The sequence below is a fragment of the Struthio camelus genome, chromosome 14 (assembly GCF_040807025.1).
Source record: "Struthio camelus isolate bStrCam1 chromosome 14, bStrCam1.hap1, whole genome shotgun sequence".
NCBI classification, from domain to species: Eukaryota; Metazoa; Chordata; class Aves; order Struthioniformes; family Struthionidae; genus Struthio; species Struthio camelus.
In genome coordinates this window covers 5886361-5905674 of record NC_090955.1, presented here as the reverse complement: position 1 = coordinate 5905674, position 19314 = coordinate 5886361, and the positions used below count along the sequence as shown (strand labels likewise).

General features: G+C 43.9%; 1 protein-coding gene across 18 annotated transcripts in view; it reads right to left on the bottom strand.

Moving 5' to 3' along the window:
- Nucleotides 1-19314, bottom strand: part of FOXP1 (forkhead box P1) — a 388378-nt gene that overhangs the window by 279341 nt on the left and 89723 nt on the right. For 4 of the 18 annotated variants that reach the window (XM_068907674.1, XM_068907708.1, XM_068907678.1 and 1 more), the window contains exon 3: nucleotides 9812-10038. The exons of the other annotated variants lie outside the window; for them this stretch is intronic. The gene's annotated coding sequence lies outside the window, so the exon portion shown is untranslated. The remainder of the gene's footprint in view (nucleotides 1-9811; nucleotides 10039-19314) is intronic. 18 annotated transcript variants of the gene reach the window in all.

Below are 19314 nucleotides of genomic sequence, written 5' to 3'. Positions count from 1 at the left end.
CCCAGCTGCTAATGGACTTACAATCAGCAGGGCCAGATGAAGCCTGGTCCAGTGTGAAACTCCTGAAACACAGACACGGTGGGGTCAGGTCTACGGCACCAGTTGCTTCACTCCATGGATCCACTCCTTTTGCGCTGTATTGCTGAGTAATGTAGGCACATTGCCCAAAAAAGCTGCAGCCCACCAGAAAAGATACTCATGTTTGCCTCTTTACATTTGTGCAATCAAACCAATAATGAGATTTATCTAGGTTTCAAACCAATCACTCCTCACTTTGCAATGTATGCTTCCCTAAGAAGCACACAGATGCTTACTATTAGCTTATTTTTTCCCCTCCAATAAAAACTGAGGCTGTGCCCCACTGAAGTCAGCACCAGTTTTGCCATTTTTCAGAAAGACCAGAATTCCAGCAGGCTGTTGTATTTTGGCAACCAGCTCTCCAAATCCCTGTGGTGTTAAACAAACACACGCATCCACAAGCACCCATAACACAATAATACCTTCTGAAACAATGTTTTTCTGTATTAGCCAGAAGAGAGGCCCAATTCCTCCTCTTTTTTTTTTTTTTTTTTTTGCACACTAATTGCTTGAAGGAAGCCAAAGAATTTTATTTAATTAACACACAGTACTATCACATTAGTGCCTCTGCAAGAGCTAGCGCCCCAAATTCTTGCAGTTGCCATGCTGGAAAGCTTCTCTCTCGCAACTTTTTAATCTTCTGCTGCCTGGTGTATTCCCCACCCCCTCATCCCTCCAAAGGAAAACCATCTCAAGATATCCAGACACCCACTCCTGCTTTCGTTCTTGGTTCGTTACAGTCTCCACCATTTCCTGTTAACCATCACTGCAAAACCTTACCTACTTCTAGCTGGCTTCCTGGTCAGGCCCACTCCTTTCCTCACCTGGCTGAGGTACCTTCAGCACTCACAATTCACACTAGAAGGGCCAGGAGTAGTTTATTTATAGAATAACCTGGAAGAATCAAAGTTTGTACCAAATTCATCCCTCTCATATTAAACAGCAGAGAGGCTACGAACGACTGCAGATGCATTCTGGATTAAACGAATACAACGATACACTCTTGATGCAAGAGCTACAGCTCTTTCACAATCGGCTCCAGCAGCATTCAAAGCAGATCAAAAGAAGGGTAGCTGCCCATACTTCCCCAAAACCCTGAAACAGTACTTGAGGTGGTTATCTCACCCATTTTTTGTTCAACATGCCAAGCAATCCACAGTGAGAATGTATTTAGTATTGCAGTTTTTCAGAGTCAAGAGAAAAACTATGCCTCTGTCCAAAGGAAGTGGAGGATCTGACACTACGTGATACTTACTGAGATGACAATAATTACCCGCGTTCAGAGAGACACTCCAAATCATGCAGGTTATACACTGCAGGCCATGGGATAGGGCCTTGCAGCCGTGAACGATCCCGGCTGGGCGCACGGTGGGGGGGGGGGGGGGGGGGGACTTCAGATGAGAGTTGTTCATGAGAGAGGCCAAAACAAAAGGACTTTCTTTGTGAGAAAAAAGAAGACAAGCCTTCAAGTGAAAATTATGCACTAGCTCCTGGGAAGCTCTTCCACACGAAAACCACAGAATAAGCCCTTGCCCTTGGGCATGCTACCTTGCAACAGTGCGGAGCTTGGAGCTAGTCAACTGGGTCACAAGGCTAAAAGCATTTCTACCTTCCCCAGCCAAGAAAACCACTTCCCGGTGGTACCTTTTATCTCAGCCTAGCTGCAGCACTCCCCACCCTTATGCTACAAACAAACAACTTTAACCCTTCCTTCTTAGGAATCTCTTTGTCCCAAGGCTTGACAATAAGCAATAAGAGATAAAAGGACTGAGGCGAGGCAGGAGAAGAGAGCAGACAAATAGAAAGTCAATAGTCTGACATCAGTAGAGCTTGCTGCTGATAACCTGAGAGCAGAATTCGGCTGAACGGGAGGAAATTTTATGCACTTGCAACACATATTACTGTTGGATACAGCACGTAGGTGGGACGTCTCTCCTACAGATCGACAAGCAAGGGTGCAAGGAAAGCACTGACAACCTCGAACATAAGAATTAATCTCTGGAAGCCTTTGACCTGAACCAGAAGGGGCAAAAAAAAAAAGCAAGGGGGAATGCTTCGTCCCCATTTTTTTGTCCTTAAAGCTTTTCCTTTCTTGTAAACTTAAAGCTAACAGTGTATGGAAGCAGGAGAGAACTGATCAAACTGCCCATCATGTTTTGAAGTGCCTACAAACATCTTGTCTGGAAAAACAGAAAGTGAGCAAATAGTCACCACTGGAAAACAGGAAGATTTCAAGACAAACACCTTCACGTTACCAATACGGTTGGTTACAAATGTGCACCCACAGGAAAGCCTGGGTTGGATTTTTATCCGTAAAAACTGATATGGTGACCTTTTGTTTACATTTATGTACATGTACAAAGTGACAAGATTGACTTTCATTTGACAACAGAATAGCTGACCGACAGTCAACAGCTACAGACGCTTTCCAAAAATGCCACAGATACTGATTAAAAGTATATACACGCAAATAAGGAAAGCCTAGTTAAAATTCTCCCTCTCCCACAGAAAAAAAGAGCTACTCATAAATTGCTCAGTAACAAAAATTTAACATTATCCTTCAGAAGAGCTGCATTTTTCCCTTTTCCTTAGGTATCTAAATATGGACAGGGTGAGGAGCACAGCCAGCTCCACAATGTTCTCCTGGATTGACCCACCCAACCCAACTTTCAAGTATTTTATTATTTTGCACTCTTTTGAAAAGAAGGAAGAATAAATATATTGACACTGCTTGCTCCTCCAAGGTGCTGGAGCTTTCTTAAATAAAACTAGAAAAAGTGAAGGTCTTCATGGCTTTACAGGAGTGTTCAGGCTCTTGTAGGAGAAAGCTCTGGAGAAGCAAACTGCAGCAGGGGAAGTCCAAGGGGAAGCTCAGTCTCATCCCTGACTCCACTCAGGACCTGTCTCTTTTCTGCAGAAGCTACCAGGAAAAGCACCGAGGCTCTTTAACACTTCCCAGGCTTAGCTACAGAATTCAAAAGAAGGTCTCGTTCACACAGAAAAATCTATTCTCCGTTGAGCTAGTCCCACCCTGCAACTGAAACTGCCCAGTGAACCTTACTGACAGGTCAGATAAATTACATTATGCCCAGGACAGCACCTTCAATGCACCTTTGAATACCTTATCACTGCTGGTTTCCAGTTTACTTGTTGATATAGGTGACTGCTCTGACATTTTTCAACCTTGCATGTACTGTTTTACCCTTCAAAAGGGAACCGAAACCCAAGATCTTTCAAGACAGCAATTATTTCTTACTTGTTGCTTTGCAGCCCTCTCTGAGCTTTTTCAAGACGCCAGGATCATCAGATGTTCCACTTATGCTCTTGAAAACTAGTTTCTGACATGGGGATCGCACCTTCAGGTAGAAAAGACTTCACTTACTAAATCTTGGTTTGGTTTGTGGGTCACCATAAATGTAGTTCTCTCTCTGTCAGGAGAAGGGAGGGCATCCAGAGAACTTGTGTTAAAAGGAACACTTTGCAGGAAGGAAACTCATTTTAATTATAAAACTGCAATCAAGAAATAAAGACAAGACTCCCTCAAGGTTTGTCTGTCTAATCCAGTGCAATGCATTCAGTTTTTAACAAAAACCTAAATGAACCAGCAGTTAAGCGACCACCAGGATGCTCTTTACTAAGCAGACAAATCATCCGTTATAATGTAGACAATTACTTAATAAACCTCTAGCTCACATCTTTTGTCTTGAAAATGGGTAAGAGAGAATCACCCTGACAGCAGCGCTGAAATTCAGCCACTCAGAGGGCTTTGTCAGGGAGCCTCGTGGGGCAGTACCAGGCAGAGGCTAACCATGGCCACCACGAGGCTCTGCTGATGTTTAACCACAGATCATCACCGGTGGCTTAGGCATAGCTGAGGCACGTGCCATCCAGAGATGACTGGGCGTCTTCGGGTTTGAAAATTGCACAGTAGCGGCAAAACAGATGAAAACTCAAGGGCCCTATCTGCACTATCCTTCCTCTTTCCTCAGAGCAATACATATCATGTAGCTCAGGGATGTATATGTCCAGGGACCATCTGCACTGGTGGTTTTTATTCAATTAAAATGTGCAGGAAAGGGGGCCCCAAGAAAGCAGTAGGCCTGCAAGGAGCTCAGGATTTTCTTTCTGTGGTTTGTGGGGGGCATCTCTACCTTTATTTGGATTTATAACAGATCGTTTGCAGTGTTCGCCATGTCTCAGCAGGAAACCTTGCTCTCTCCCAACAACGGTACCTATTATATGACCTCCAGCCACAGACAAGGAAGCTGACACCACCCACGTATCTCACAGGCTCCAGTCCAACTTCAGTAACTACCCGGGAACGGACTCTTACCAATGCTGTGGAGGTAACAGACCCTGCAACTTGTTACTAAAGTCCCCATCAAATTTGTCAATGTTTTGGACTTAATGTATATAGTAATCAATGCAGTAAAATCATAGCTATAAAGTTACACTTTGTGCATTGTTTAATGCTTTCTGAAGATCAGTATTAGGGGCACCAACTTAGTGAAAGAATTGGCCAGGTTTCTAAAAATAAAAAGCCATTAAGTACCAAAAGGAAGCATAATTGTTGACCTTAAATATTCAAGCAAAATCCACAGTAAATAACAATAATTTGCTTGAAATATTATTCCATACAGTGCGTTCACAGAAATCCAGCATACAATTTTCAAGCAATTGCAGGCAAATTAATTGTATACTTTCACCTTTTATGCTTCACTCACCTAGGAGAAGAATAACATTTTACTACATGTTGAGTAACCTATACATATTTGAAAGAAATCTAATCAATAGCATTAACTGAATGTGAGATTAGATTAAATATGGACAAAGGGATCAAAAAAGTTCGCAACACTTGGAGTCGTCACATCCTTTTTTGCCACCCTGGCTGTCAACATGGCACCTTAAATAAGCATGCATTATAGAGCAGTCTACCTCCCAAGCCCGAGCCAATGCTTCTTTTGAGACATGCAAATGCATCCGCAGAATAAAAGGTGCCACATAAGCCATTAAACCAGTGACCCAATTTGCAGCCATGCCACCAAAAAGTGAAGCCATCTGCCAGAGATGCCAGGTCTCCCGGCTGTAACGTTGGATGTGCCCTCCCTCCCCAAAAGAAAACGGAGCTGGAAGTGCTGAATAGCAATAGGAAGTCTGAATGCTGATCTCTGAAGTTTCTCCTTCAGTAAATAAACGTTTCCAGAGGGGAGAAAAGTTTTTTTTTTCTTTTTTTGAGATTTCGCCTCCAGTCTTCTTACTGGATAAGGAAAGTTACTCCTGATTTCTGAGACCTAAAAACTGTTAACTCTGATCTCTCTTTGCAGCACTCATGTTCATCAAGGCACTCTTTGCCATTACCCCACAGAAACCAAAGGTCTAATGCAATAGTTAAGAAACTAAAAAACATTCCTCTTTCCCCAACTTATCATTTGGGAGGTTACTGCAAAATTGAACACATGTGGAGAAGACCAAGATAATCTTTTTAGATAACCTTTTTTTTTTTTGCTTTACTCCTAAAAATAAAATCAAATTAATAATAATAGATCATCATGCTCATTAAGATTTTAAAAAGCATGTATGTTCTGGGACTCCAGATACAGAGCTAAATTTCACACCACTAAACATCCAGCCCTTTTATTTGCGTCCCCATATGTAGCATCAGTCCGTGACATTCAGCGCTCGGTATACACAGTTTTATTCTCTACTGGCCATGACTTTGGTACAGTGACTCATTACTGCTGTCAGACCATAAACATGGGCAAAACAGTCCCAGAAAAAGAGAAAAAAAGAAAAAAAAATCTACATGTGAACACTTCCCATTGGCTTTAGTGCACTCTAGGAAAAGGATCACAGTCATCTGGATGCTCCTACAAGGATGATCCGTCTCACTACAAACGCTTCGTTACGTGCTTTCCGCAGCTGCCTGTGCACATCCCACTCTTCATGTTACCCCGCGATGTAAGGGTCTCCTTTGAGAACCTCAGCTTGATCACTGCCCTTTTCTTCCCGTCAGGAAAGGGAGCAGTCAAGCAGGGATCTGACGGTCTGCTACTGACTCTCTTCCCCACCACATTACACGTAATTATAACGGCTCCCAGCAGTGCATCGTATACGGCGCAGGTCCGACGGTGCCCCCTTTATAAAGCTATTCTTCACAACAGCCTGCAAATTGGTTGTACATATGAGAATGAGGTGGGTTTTCAGCTCGGCCAAAAGAACGAATACGTATCGTGTGGTGCAAAAGTAAATTTGAAAATGCTTTTTTTATTTTAGTATTAAAAAATAATAAATAAATAAATAAAGAGCAGCACTGTTGTCAATATTAGATTATTTTCTGAGCCACTTATCTAAAAACGTCAAGAAGCAAAACATGTCAGGCAAGCAACCCGCAACATAGCTGAACTATTTCAAATTATTATTTAAAACACAAACAAAATAAACCCTTCAATTTGGGAACAAGCCATTTCTCATTTTGTCGGGTAGAGGGAATTTGAATATCAGGCTTCTGACAGCGTTTCAAGGCCCAGGCCTAATCTCGGGACCCTGGCACGATGAAATGTCCTCTGTTTCACACATACCTGATGTTCTGTGAAGTTCAAGGGACCACTGAGCTTTTAAGGTGCTTCAGGGATGGAAAAACCCAGTTTCTGGCTCTCTTTCTGCCTCAGGAAGAAAATTAGAGCTTTACACTTCAGTTCTATCTCTTAGTTTAGTCCACGCTCAAGAACTTAAAAACAATTTTCCCCCCCCGTATTTCTGTTATGAAGAACGTCCTGCATAGTTTTCTTCACCACTTCGGTTTTATCCACATCTGTAGTACTGATAGGAGCTCATATACAAAAGCAGCTTTATGACCCTATGAGGGGTAGGAAAACAAAGAGATGGAGGAAGCTTTTTCCACTCAGATTCACTGGGCCTTTCTAGTTCCTTGGAAAACAAGGACATGATCTGCTCTCCAGTGGAATAGTAGCAGCTCAGAATAATTAATTGGACTCTTATTGCCAGCTGATTTGATGGGATTTGCGCAGAACCTGCTGCAGCCATAAAAACAGTCGACAAGTACCATGGCTTCGGTCTGCCTTAGAAGCCAAGGAAGGAATAGATATTAACTTTACCTTTTGTTAAACCTCTGTATTCAACATTCAAAATCTTTTCAAAGAAGGTAAAAGCGTGAAGCAAATTGATACCTACACGTTTGATTTCACATGACTGGTGACCTGCCTGGGTAAAAGAGCACGAGCTTAAACGCTTTCAGGACCAGCAAGGCCTTCTAATAGTCACTGCTGGACAAACAAGGAACAAAAACCGTCTGATCCCAAAGCTACACACATCTGTGCCCAACAGCTCATAACCACAAACACCAACTTGGCATCGCTACAACCTCCAGGTGAGAACAGGACAGGAGAAGGAAGGCTTTAACGCACCACAAATTTGTCTGTAGAGCAAAATGCGGATGCAACTGAGGCATAGGCAGGCTTTGGCAGTTTTAACGTAAGTTGGTACTGAGACGGTAACTGGAAAAAAGGAACAGCAGCATGACCATCAGCACAGGGTAGTAATGCAAATATAGGGATACTGGAACCCCATGTTAGAGGGCTGGACCAGACCAAAGCCCTCACTATTGCTAGCCACGCTAGCCAGGTTTAAAAGAAACGCATCTACCTACCTGGTTACGTATACACCTTCATTTCTCCATCGAGACAGACTAGCAAATATATCTGTTATGCAGCTATTCTTGAGAATGTCTTATAGATGACTGTCTCTTCATCAGCTTCTCATGTTGAGCAACCAAAGGAGATACTGTGATTCTTATCACTTTTCACATATGACTTCACATAGTCTTCAAGAAGATAAACAGACAAGCTGTATGTTCTGTAACATTTGCTTTAGAGGTTTCAGTGGTAAAATGTTTGAAGCTGTTTCAAAACTAAACTGATGCATTGTCTGAATGTTTTCCCAAAATAACTGAGATGTTCAAAGCTTGTTGCATTTACTGTACAGTCATGGCTACGCACATCTGCTGAGGAGCACTGACTGCCCTTAGCACCCCACTTGGAATTTTGTCACCACAACTTCTCTCCTCAAGCTACCAAAAGGCTCCTAAAATGTCAGAAGTTACTTATTCCTTCAGTGGGAGGTGCACGACTCGTAATACAAGAAAGTCAGACTGTTTCTCAGCTGTCTAAGTGAGTGCTACTGGCACTCAAGAAAATCAGCCGACTACCAGTCACAGACTGAACCTCGAGGTGCCCAGGTGGCAGTGGCACCCTCTCGGCACCTGTCCCGTGATGCGCTCCTGCCCTTTTCCCTAGGGTTAAGGGGAGACAACACTTCCCATACCTGCCGAGTCCTTTATTAAGGCAACCGACAAGGGCATCGGCCCGGGCAGCAGCTGGTGACGCGGACCAGGACATGCGCTGAGCTGTAACGGTACTCAACCCAACCAAGATGGCAAGGACTCCTCACTGCCACTGAAGAGGGCACAGTGCACCGCTGACCCAGAAGCGAGACTCCCCATCCCGCACCGTTCCCCAGAGCCAGCTGCTTCCCCATAGTGCTTGGTGCTTTCATATTTAAAGCATCAGTAAATACCAAGTTTCATTTTTTCACACTTGAAACTTCTTTCTATTCTTGTTTAGGCTTCTGGAGAGGCTGGGGGAAAATTAGGGACTGTCCATAAGTGAAAGTAATACTTTGTAGTTTCATAATTTACACATTTGAAGACCGCATGGAGTCTGCTAGGCTTTGGCTTCTAACACAAACCCTGAAAATGCAAACTTTACAGGCACTTTTTATTTTGTTTTTTAACTGGAGTTCGCATTTAGTTAAACATCTTTAAATCAAAGTGGTTCTGAACTGTTTATATTTAATTTTAACTTTTCTTCTCAGCTCTACAAATAAGAATATTAATCTTAGCTCTGTTCCCTGAGGGTTATATGAGTATACTCCGGGCTTTCTGTGCCACCTCCCTTCTTCCCCTTCTTTCTTTCTTCCCCTCCCTTAAATTTTTTTTTTTTTTTTTTTGGCCACAACACAAAGTTTCTGGACTGAATGAGCATGTGGTTTGATCAACCCTCTCACTCCATATTAGGGATAAAGTACATCAGCCGGACTGTTTGCAGAAACTGTCCAAAGCATACAAAGACTGGGGATGAGAAACGCAATCCAGCGTACTGCTCTCGCTCCCTATTTCTGAATAGTTAGTTTAAAATAATTCTATTTATTCAAAGCACATTTGCACCAAAAAAGAAAATTCTCATGGTCTTTAGTCCATTTTTACTCATTTTCTACTCAGGTGAACACCTACAGATTTCCAGTCACTGACATCAGCAGGAATTTTGCCTTAGGAATGAGCAAAAAGGGAATTAAAAGAAACACAGCGGCTTTCATTCTGTGTACATGAATCATTATGATTAAAACCAAGCGTGTTTAAAGCAAAAACTTCCTCCAGGAATGTGCATTCAGCCACACTGAACATATGCAATTCATTTTTTAAGATTTGTTTGTCCCTGTTAAGTGTGAAATTTAATAATATTTCTATATGGTATCAAATGTATATAATTAAATATATAAGATATCCAGTGTAGCCAACTTTGCATTACAAACCACTCCAACGTGTGCGTTTTCCTTTACTGCTGCTGTTCCAGCCACGAAATCTCGGAGAGAATTTAATTTCCTTTTTCCACTTTTTTTTCCTCCCCTTTTAGAAAAGGCACGTGTTCAAAAATCTTACTTTGAAATACTTCAGTTAGACGTTGAGGTCTCAATCGCACGTCGGCGAGCAGAACGAGGGGTGCCGAGGGGGACGAGGCACAGGGCCCTTGCCGCAGCTCCTGCTTGGCTAGAGGCGGTCTTCTGCGAGGCCGGGTTCACAGAGCCGCAGCACATCTGCCTCCACTGTCGTCTGTGCAGCTCACCAGTGAAGGGAGATAACGCATTTCTTTTTATTCTGCAGGAACCCTTGAATTAACAGAACACAAATATTGTACCAGCTCTGAAGGCTGCTACTTGGAGAATATTATTTTTCATTTCCTCAGTTTTCTTCTTTTGCTGAAGGACTTTTTCTTCATGAGAACGTTCACTGGGAAAATATTTTAAATTTCTTTTCTGCTTTTCATTAGGAAAAATTTCCTCTTCTGAGAGCAGATGAGGAACAAGAGAGCATGTTTTGCAAAAATAAAGTTAAGCATATCGAAACAGAGCTGAGGAATATTTTTTAAGACTCTCTTTAATACCATTTAGTAAATTATGTAAGTGTAGTCTTGGGCAGAACCCCCCCCCCCCCCCCCCCACTGAGAACCATAAACCTGATACAGAAATACATCAGTCAAAGGAAAACTTTTTTCTACGAAATTCAGTGGGTCCTGGGTCAGGTATTTGGCATGGCAAGTGTCAAAGTTTACAATTTTCTGATTCTTTTACTAGGAAATTAACAGGGAGAAAAACTCGCTTTCCATTCCAAAGAACTCAAATAGCTGAACAATTTTTCCTGAAACAACCAAGACAAAACCTAACACCTGCAGTGGAAGACCGGCTTTGGACAACAGCAGTGCAAGGCATGAGTACCTGGCATAAACGTAACGGTGCAAATGAAACCGTTTTAATGGAAACCGTGTTGCAAACTTATCTAGGGCACTCACGAAACACGACAGGTACGCCGTCGGCTACAGCGACCGCTGCTGCGGCGCTCAGTGAAAAATAACCTCTCTACCTTCCTCACCTGCAAAGGGTAAACAAAAACGCTGAAACCGCTTCAGCTGAAAGATCTCTAAGAACGTCGCATTTTTGCTCACCTTGAACCCAAATTTAGAGAAATTGCATGTCATTACTGGAGCCTTAAGGACGATTTCACGGGGTAGCAAGCTGAAAGCGCCTGCACACGTTCTCTTAGGCACAAACGTAACGCGAAACATGGCAGAGTAAAGGTTAAGTAGCATTTGACTGATTTTTACCTCATGGGAACTATAATTTACACGCTGCGTTCATCCAAGGTAAGAGGGTTCAAACGGCACAAATTAAAAGCCTGCAGTTTCCTACTTCTGTTTTTAACATATCATATTGATACACAGCCAGTTTTTAAAGTGATAAAAGGTTTCTATCAAAATATCAAACAGCAAGAAGATGCAGTGCTCCCACACTGTCAGCATCACTGTATTTTACTGCATCCTTCCTTGATCCTTACAACCACCGTCAATGATTATAAAATAGGAGCAGCCTATCTATACCCCAAAAGGACAAATTAATCTTTTCGACACCCACCTCTTACAAGCAAATCATAAATAGAAATTTCCAGGAAATGAAATAATTAATGCTGACTGAAAAAAAAAAAAAAATATATATATATATATATATATATATATATATATATCTCGGAGATATCAAGCAGCTACCTGAAGTCTGTTCAACGTGAGGTGTTGACCCCTGCGGATGTCCCTCTGGTAGGGTCCGGCCTGATCTCTGGTGGGAGCATTTTGCTGAGGACCGATTACTTTATTCTGCTTTTGCTTACACCGCCCACAAAACCAGCTGGCACATCTCCAGCTTCTTGGCAATCGACACTTTTATCACTGCTCCCAGTAAAACAAGGGGGATTATCAGGCCCTGCGACAAGGACGTTAAGGTAAACGCACAGAAATTCACTGCAAGGTCACCCCTGGTTTCCGAGGGGAGCTCCCAATCCCCTCCGTCACACGCGGTCTGACAGCGCTCATCGCGAAAGAGCCGAATACAGAAGGAAAAACTGGACATCTGAAAACCAGGGACCTGCACCAGGCATCTCCTTTTGGCTGGAGATTTGGCACCCTTTTGCCCGACACGGCGAGACAGCTCGACAGCTCTCCCCAGCGCTACCACGGATGGTCAGACTCGCGCCCAGACACAACCCTCGTGGGCGCTGAGGGACAACTCCCAGCAGCGTCCTAGGCTTTCGGGAGCCCACAGTTAATTAAAACAACCCAGCAGAACTATGGCTCTATCAAAGATCTTTCTGAAAACAGGTCTAAGGTGCGCTGGAGGGTGGCACGGCTAGAAGCCTGCAGAGCAGCTAAGTACGCCAGCAAGAAATTACCTAGTGAACCACACAAGCCTTTTCTCAGGGCATCACAAAACCAAACACAGCTACTACTGCAACAGTCATTGCCAAAAAGCGTGAATGATTTCTATCAGCAAGGCCGAGAGATGTTCAGCAGAGCCTTGGCAAAACGCCCGCTCCCCACGGCTACTGCCCTCAGGGTCGCGTACAGGTCCCCGTAACGCGCTCCTCAGCGCGCCTGCAGCGTCTTTGGGATTGCCAAGCGGATCCTGGATCCGACCACCTTTCCCCACCAGGTTCGTGCCAACTGGAGCACAAACGCCGCAAAAAAGTGGGAAACGGGGCTCTTTCTGGGTCAGTAAGCCTGTGTTTTTCCCGTGTCTGATTGGCTGGGGCAATCCCACTTCAGCGTTAGTGTTGACAGAAAATATGTGCTGAGAATTTCAGCGTTCAGGATGTTCTTTAGTCATTTTGGTGATCTGATGTGGCACAGGAAATATTAGTGCACATTCTGTGTTTTCAGTCACCCTCACCTCGCCATTCTTACAAAGAGACAACAGAGAAAGAGGCAGATCACCGAGACTGAAATTATGAGCAATCTGACAAAAGTCAGAGTTGGGGGAGGAAGGCGATAAAGACTCAGCCAAATGTTAAACTATTAGTTCATAGTCTGATATTTGAATTTCCATTCCACTCTTAATAAGACCTACCTCCAAATTAAGAGTTAGCTAAAGAGAAGGTCTTGCAGAGACGCCGGCGGCTCTGTGCAGAGCCAGCACTCTCAGGCCCCTCATCTTACCCAGCTCGCTACTCTCAGCGCTACTCATCTTAGAGACTTTCGATACCTTGGCTGTGCGTTTAATATAAAATTAGATCAAGATAAGCCATCTTTCACCTACCGATTAAAATTCATACCACCACCACCGACAACTGGAGATCTTACTGCTCTTTTCACAGCACTACGGCTACTTGGTCAAACGGTATTTTGATTAATTATGCATTGAGACCAAAACTGCCGCTGGATCAGATTGGGCAGCGCTCCCTTCCTCTCCTAATCAGCGCATCTCTGGCATTCCCCCCGCCGCGCAGAACAAAGCTGCTCTTCCTCTGGCAACAGCCCCAGCGTACAGCTGCTCCTGCCTGTACACCTCCTGCGCGCCACCGGAAGGGAACTGACCACCAGATCCACCGTTTCCCCCAGTTTTCTGCAATACGCATCACCGACGTGGTCTTAACTTTTCATCACACAGAACTGGCACAGTGCTCTACATCCTTCACAATAATTAAATGCCTATTTTTGAGTTTTCTTATAATATGCACGGCTCTAGCTAAAGCAGTTCGGCAGTTGCAACAAAAAAACCCCATGAAGTTAGCTGCACGTCTCCTTTCATTTAACATGACAAATATATTTTTGTAGAATCTACTGAAACCCAGTACAGAGTTGCACTGCAGCTTTTTCTAGCAAGCACCGTGAAAGCCCTTTACGTTTAATACCAAAATTCAAAAACGATATACCAAAAGTTCGCACAGTTTCCAAAAACAAACAGTACGTAGCACATCATCCTCTAAACTCAGATCCACCTGCCTGTTCAATTTGGGGAAGACACTGACCTAATCAGGGCCAAAAGAGAGAGAGCTTCCTCCAACGCTCACCAGTGCCTCGGCCCCTCTAGCCTGGGCGCCAAGCGCCGTCCCTGGCGCTTCCCCAGCTCCCGCCGTCTGCAGAAGAGGCGGTAACTGGGACTGAAACCCTGGGCACCCGCCTATCAAGCCCAAAGCTTTCGGAGGGGCGACAACAAGCTGCCTTTGCAAGGCAAGGTTCTGCATCCAGATCCCTCAACCTTTCGGAGGCAGGCGAGGCGCCCGCGGGTTCGCCTAATTGAGTTCTGTTCTCACCAAATTAGAGACGCAGAACACAGACAGCGTTGCCAGTGAAAAAATATGGCAACAGCAAAAGTTTACAATTTTAATTTGCAATTGTTGTGGCAAAACAGCTCAGTCCACTCCTTCAGTTTTGGAAAGTAATCAGCTTGTGTTAGAGGAAGTTCCCAGATCCGAGGCAGGAGTATTATAATATAGTCTTATTTCATAAGAGATTCAGAGCAGTTTTGCCGTTAAGGAGAAGTGGATATTGCAAGCAAGGAAACGCTGCCTGTTACAATATTAAGGACTCTAACTCTCGAAAGTATGAGAATACTTGAACAGATAACGTCAGAGAAAAGCTCACGGGCCAAATTTCACTTCAAAAGCGACGCTGGTGTCAATCCCAGCGGAGGCCTGAAGAGCTGCTGCGGCGCTGGGAACGACCCCCAAGGCTGAACTTCTGACTGCCGATTACAGCCTCCGAAAAACAGGAGTTTTGATAACTTCTAAACAAAGGGTTAAGTCAAGCTTTCAGTCCCCTGGTTTAAACGGCACCGAGAGCACTCCCTGCCCAAATTACAGCAGTGCATACATCCAACAGATGCCGTTTCGACAGGGGCTTTCCTTGCCCCGAGGTACAGTTCAGTTTGTCCATTCTACTGTGCAATTACAGAATCAATAAAACATCCCTTTGAAACTCCCTGGACTAGTGCCGACACGCAGACAGTAGTCAAGCTGACATTTTTTGCTGTTTCCGTTATTACTACCGTCAAGCCTTCTGAGAAGCAAGACATCAAAACCCAGTCGCTGCAAAGCAAAGGAGGGAGGGGGGGGGAAAAAAAAATGTAGAACTGAGGTTTTGTTCAGAATATCACATCGCTCTCTGTGCACAGCACCAGACATACCTGCAAACAAAATCTGCTCAGAATTGTCAAAATAGGCATTGGAAAACACAGCACCTTCCTGAACAGCACGTGTGCCCCACCCTCCTCCGCTTCACACACATCAATATCCCCTTTTCTCTTCTCTTTTTTAAGGGGGGGGGGAAACTGCTTTTAGCGCTGCACTTGATCATAACGCCAAAGCCCCGAATTCAGGGAGGAAAGTATCTGCTGAAAAGCCACCACCCAAGTCCCTGTTGCTTGTGTGCGCTCACGAATGCGGCGTGAGATGTGGACTATGCGTGTAAGTTGGGAGGTGGGGTTGAAATCTCGCCATCCATCTGTTTCTGAGCGTGTTGCCTAAAACACTGAAATAGAAACGGGAAGCTGAAGAATGCTAGGAGTGGAACCTCGCTGAACACTGTTTTGAAAAGAAAAATGCCGGAGCAGGACTACAAAGAGGGGAATATTGAATTAACACGTTCAGAACCAGTCTTCCTCAACCCAGTGCCGGTGAAACTTTTTTCCTAAAACAATGAGCCAAATCTGCTCAAATAAATGGCTGTTTTAAAACTGGAGGTCTTACAAACACTTCCCGAAAACCTCATTAAATAACCATCTTCAATGTTTATTTTCTCACTTGCTGTATTAATTACAAATTATTTAATCATTCATTTGGAGCTCTAAAATCTGGCACGTACTGTCTGTATCCCGCATACCTACCTCTCCAGAAAAAAACATCTACAATTCTTCCAAACTACTACTTCTGCACTTGAAAAGCTACAAAACTTGTAACTCTGGAAAACAAGTTGCCTTGTTTATTCTGCAAGCCAGGTCCCGCACAGGAAGCGCCGCTGCAAGCTCTCCCAAACTGACCTGCCACAATGACCACAAGCCAGATCTGGAAGGACCACCCTGGGAATAAGGAGCAATTCAGATTTCTTACCAGGCTAATTCTTGAATCTCCCTTAGACAGACAGTACAAACTGCACAAACTTCACACGGTGATTTCACGGGGGAAACTATTACTACGTTTATCTGTTAATAATCCATTCAGAAACCTTTGCTAGTTCGAAAAGGATGATGATGAGTTACGAGGGTGCTCCCCACCATATCTCAGCAATACATGACTCTTAAATAGCTTTTCCGTTTTATAAAGTTTCTTAAAATTGCTTTCATGGTTGTTTGAGTCTCTCCACTTTTCCTCAAAGGCTGCACGCCGATTCAGGTGTTTACAAATAGTAATAAAATGGCCAATAGTAAATATTTTTGTTCTGACAGATCTCAACACACAAATGTTGCAAGAGACTTACAGGACAGAAGGAAATATGCTTACAACAGCGTAGCGAGGGATGTAAGGAGCAACCTATTTCACAGACACGCACAAGGAAGTCCAAGCAGCTCACTCATTATTGCACAAAGTGGCTGAACGGAAAACATAACCCAACTCTCCCAAGTTCAGATGTTACTTTAAAAATTGCAATTCCTTCCAGAGGATGCTCACCTGTCTTCTGTATTGATCACATGCCAAATGGCAATTAATTTGGAGAACAACTTATTTTGAAGAGGTTTCACATTTAGTTATGCACACAAGCAGGAGGGAGGATGTCTCATGTTCAGACTGAGGCTCAGGATATATCATATCTTTTCTCCAAACCAGTTCTCTTTGCGGTGTAAGATCACGGGTGTGCTAACTGTAAAAATTCGTTTTGAAGCATCTGAAGTGGAAGATAATGAGGTTGTGTCATTTGTACTGATATTCTGTACTGGAATGAGACCGCTGCCACACCGAAGGAGACTGCCTGAACACAAAGCAGTCAACGCAACAGAAACCAAGAGGACCCTCAAGTCTAGCTTGTTAGGAAATAACAGGCTCGCTCAGTTGGAGTGACCTAAAATGGCCTAGTTTTACCTCTTTTTTCCTCTGTCTCCTCCATCTGAGGATTCAAATGGAAACTGCAATTCTACTTTCATTGCTGTCGCATAACTGCTACATGACTATTCTCTGTCATAAAAGAAAAAACTAGCTGTGGGTGCCTGAGTGCCGATAGATCACTTTTGCTTTAGAGTACCTCATGTCAATCAAAAGTAAACTCCTTATGCTCTCATCACAGTAGCTTGCAACCAAGCAATACAAAAATCTCGTTTGAGTTCAACCAGTAATGTGTTCAAAGGCTTCCCAATCTGCTCTGTCTCTGGCATCAGCATCAGACAGAGAAGAGGCAGCAGAAGAGACCGCAAAAAAAAAAAAAAACCCAAAACAAAACCCAAATCACTAGCTGGGCAAAGGAGAAAGGCCTCTAAACCAAAATAAAAATAAGGATTAAAATGTGTGTTGGACTAGAAGGATATACAGCAGGTTGAAATGTGCTATATCTTCCTCTCTGGTGAGGAAAGACCTCTATAACTCACCACGGGCTTTGATCACTCGTGAGCTATCAGCTATTTCTTCACTGCTTGAGTAAATATAAGTCATTCACAGCTGAAACATAATTTCTCTCTCTTTCCCCTGCCACTATATGTTGTGTGTGAATATGTCTTGTATATAGGCACACTAACACACTGTGCTGTTCAAATACACATCAGAGTTCACCAGATGGTGGGGATTGCCAGACACTCCGTGTTGCCATGAGTTAGGAGCCATGGTGTAACTCATGAATGATGCGTCTAAGCTGCAAGCGCATTTTGCATAGCGGCATTACCCCTACCGACAGAAAACTCTGTTGTCTTGTCTCACTGCATTCAACCTGCACCACTTTATAACTGTAAGATTTAAAGGATTGTTGGGTCTTTTGTTTTCTTCTCGCAGAGACAGAGCTCTGAAGAAGTCGTTTTCATTTGTGGGCTACAGTATATTCACATGGTGCACATAGGATTATACGTGGTTTCATAAAACTGCATCCACAGTCCAGTGCCCGTGTTTGGCTCCCCACAATTTTAAATCTAACCTCAGCAAAACAAAGGTGTTTTTACCAAAAACATTCAAGGTTTTCGAGGGATCTTAATTATGTATAGGAAAAATATATGAGATGGGAGTTAAGGTTTTGCATACGGGCCTAGGCACGTATACGGGCATTAAGATACGCGGGTAATAAATTATGTGAGCATAGGCTGGTAAGGATGTGAATGTTGGGTGAATTGGCAATTTCCTAGTCTTTAATTAATGATGGTGTTGAGAAGGAATGTGGCCTTCCTTCTAAATTAACAATGCCTTTTAATCAGCAAGCGCATCTGCCTGCTGCAAGCAGAAGGTAGCTCTGGGCTTGCAAAGCAAGGAGTCACAGCCTCCAGGAAAAAGCTGAAAACCTGGCAGCGAGCTCATGGTCCTACCAGACCCCTGACAGAGCCCACTTGGTGCACGGGAATGGCTTTGCCCTCCCTGGCCACAGCAGCTGGGCCCTCCATCACTGCTGTGCACCATGACAAAAAATGGGGGAAACGTTCCCTTTTGCACCTTAAGGCTATTAAAAAGTAGCTCTCTGCAGAAACCGGGCTGAACTCTAAAGCAAGAGGCTGTTTCATGTTTCTCTCTACAACTGCTTCCAAGGGAGTTCCTGGATATCCCTTGCCAGCCGGAAGACACAGCAGAAAGATATTTGGTAACCTGGTAAAGCGTGCTCAGAAAACAGTCACTTCAGTATTGCTTTGGCAATCTAGTCCTACAAAACACATTCTGCTCATCTACACACCAAGCACAATTCTCCTTTTTCCTTTCTAGCCCTTCACAATTCCTGCTTCATGCGCTGAACAAAATCTGTTTCCGTGCCACAGATACACAGAAGAGAGACTGAGTTTTAAAGGTCAGGGTCATAGTCTTACCTAAGCATAAAACCTAGGCATGGCCTAGTGGTTTTAAAATGTTAAGAGGAGGAAAAAAAAAAAAAAAAAAAAAGAGTTGCAAGCAGCATTTGTTATTTTAAGGTTTTACTAAGGATGGGATGCCTGCGAGTGTTAGGGCTTCAGCTCCAGTTAAGCACACAAGCTTGCTATCCAAGATGTCTTTGAACTACTAAAATCCCTGAAGGTTATCAGATTGGGTTGAATATGGACTAAAATTTTCAACTCCTCCCCTTTTCTGTGCAAATACCACAAGAGCAGCTCTCTAACACCATAAGTCAAATCGTTTCCTGTCTTGGCTGGGAATTGCTTAGGCAAACACTGGAGGCCACGAAAAGCAGCTTGATCTGGGCTCGGAGGCAGGCGACGGCACCGTCAATCAGCCCCCTGCACCCAGGCCAGCTTCACCCGGCACGTTGCAGCACGACCAAGCCCAGCTACCCTACGAGTACTGCACGTTTCTGACTTCCGGACAACTTTTTTTAGGCCTGCAGGAATAATATCTCCCAGCCCTTCACCCTAAAGCTCCGTTCCCAGTGCAGGTGGCCCCACCGAAGTCCTCCAGACGCCAAAAATCCTCCCCGTACCAGGGCATCAACAATCCAACTCCCATTCCCCGGCTCA